We start from the raw sequence: 2303 nt of genomic DNA, 5'->3' as shown, positions 1-2303 counted from the left end.
GCTCAGTGTGTTTTTGAGATTCATTCATGTTATTGCATATTTCAGTAGTATATTCCTGTTTATTGTTGAGTTATATTTCATTGTATGAATATATCGCAATTTGTTTATTCGATCTCCTGAAGATAGACATTTGGGCTGTTTCTAGTTCTAGAGTATGGTGAATAAAACTGCTATGAATGGAATATTATTCATCCATAAAGGAGAAAATCTAGCCATTTGCAGCAACATGGATGGACTTTGAAGGCATTATGCTAAGTGAAATAAGTCAGACAGAGAAAGACAGATACTGTATCATCTCACATATATGTGGAATCTAAAAAACAAAACAAAACAAATTCATACATATGAAGAACAGACTTGTGGTTGCCAGAATTAGGGGTGAGGTGGTTGGGGAGTGGGAGTGGGTGAGATGGGTGAAGGTGGTCAAAAGGCACAAACTTCCAGTTATGAAATAAATGTCATGGGGATATAATGTAGAGCATTGTAACTGTAGCTAATAATATTGTATAGTATATTTGAAAGTTGCTAAGAGAATAAGTCTTTAAAGTTCTTATCACAAGAGAATGGTGATGGATACTAACTAGACTTACTGCGGTGATTGTTTTGCTCTATATACAAATATCAAATCATTATATTGTACACCTGAAACTAATAATGTTAAATGTCAGTTCTATTTCAATTACAAAAAAGAAAAAATGAAGAAGGAAAATTTCAGAATTTTCTCAAATATATCAGCCATGCATATGTTCATATTAATATCAGTTAATTTTTAATATAAAACACCAAAAAAATCCCTGCTATGACCATTCTTGTAAAAAAAGACTTTCTGTGCACAAATGTTTTTATCTCTTTTAAGCAAATTCCTATGGGTGAATATCCCAGGCATAAAGATGACACGGCAAAAGGAGCTGGTGTGCGTGCATGCGCGCGTCCGCACGCAGGCATTATGGAGCGAGGTTAGAGGGAGTCTGCTCCCCTACCCACGTACAGGGAAGAGGTCTTCTCAGCCCACATGCTTGTCACAGATTCCCATCCTAGAGTCTAGATTCACATATGAAGGTTATCAGAACACTGCAAAATGGCTTTCGTCTTACACCAAACATGGACCTCAAGTGGCAGTGATCTGTGGTTCTGGGTTAGGAGGTCTGACTGACAGATTAACTCAGGCCCAGATCTTTGACTACAGCCAAATACCAAACTCGCAAAAGTACAGTGCCAGGTCATGCTGGTTGACTGGTGTTTGGGATTTTGAATGGCAGAGCCTGTGTGATGATGCAGGGCAGGTTCCACATGTATGAAGTCTACCTGCTCTGGAAGGTGACATTCCCAGTGAGGGTTTTCCGGCTTCTGGGTGTGGACACCCTAGTGGTCATCAGTGCATCTGGAGAGCTCAACTCCAAGTCTGAGGTTGGAGATATCAGGCTGATCCTTGATCACATCAACCTATCTTGTTTCTGCAGTGAGAACCCTCTCAGAGGGCCCAGTGGTGAGAGGTTTGGAGTTAGTTTCCCTGCCATGTCTGACACTTACGACCAGGATATGAAGCAGAAGGCTCATAGTACCTGGAAACAAATGGGGGAACAGAGAGTTACAGGAAGGCACCTACGTGATGGTAGCGGGCCCCAGTTTTGAGACTGTGGCAGAGTGTCATCTGTTGCAGAAGCTGGGCGTGGATGCTGTTGGCATGAGCACAGTACCAGATGTTATAGTTTCAAGGCACTGTGGACTTTGAGTCTTTGGCCTCTCCCTCATCAATAACAAGGTCATCTTGGATTATGAAAGCTAGGAGGAGGCCAATCATGAGAAAGTACTAGAGGCTGGGAAGCAAGCTCCTCAGAAATTGGAACAGTTTGTCTTCATTCTTCTGGCTAGCATTCCACTGCCTTATGATGCCAGTTAACCAGCCCTGGAGTGGTCTGGCCTCTCCCTTATGGGATCCGAGGAGCTGCTACCTACTTTGGCCTCTTGCTGGAATCACTTGCCTCTGCCCTTAGGTAGTGGCAGAAAGGAGTGTTGCCTTCCCTACTTGTCCCACCAGACCCTCTGGTGCTGAGTCCTCTTCTGCTCAGTTGTCATCTCAAAATGATTTCCACCCCCATTCCTCTTCAAGAACCAGAGCCCAAGCCCTACCATACATCCGAGGATATGCCCAGGGTTTGACTTGGGGCCGTCGAATTCAGCACAGTAGCTACTGCTAGCTTCCTGAGATGATCCTCTCACATTTCTGGGGGCTCAGTTCTGCCTCCTCAAAGCACTGGAGACCACACAAGGAACAGCCTATTCATTTTGGACTTTTATAATAT

General features: G+C 43.2%; 1 pseudogene; it reads left to right on the top strand.

Moving 5' to 3' along the window:
* Positions 1-890: 890 nt before the first annotated feature.
* On the top strand, positions 891-1900 carry LOC101334816 (purine nucleoside phosphorylase pseudogene; annotated as a pseudogene).
* The last annotated feature ends 403 nt before the right edge of the window (positions 1901-2303 follow it).

Source organism: Tursiops truncatus, chromosome 9 (genome assembly GCF_011762595.2).
Source record: "Tursiops truncatus isolate mTurTru1 chromosome 9, mTurTru1.mat.Y, whole genome shotgun sequence".
Classification (NCBI taxonomy): Eukaryota; Metazoa; Chordata; class Mammalia; order Artiodactyla; family Delphinidae; genus Tursiops; species Tursiops truncatus.
The sequence above is the reverse complement of the archived record's forward strand: the minus strand, read 5'-3'. Positions and strand labels throughout refer to the sequence as shown.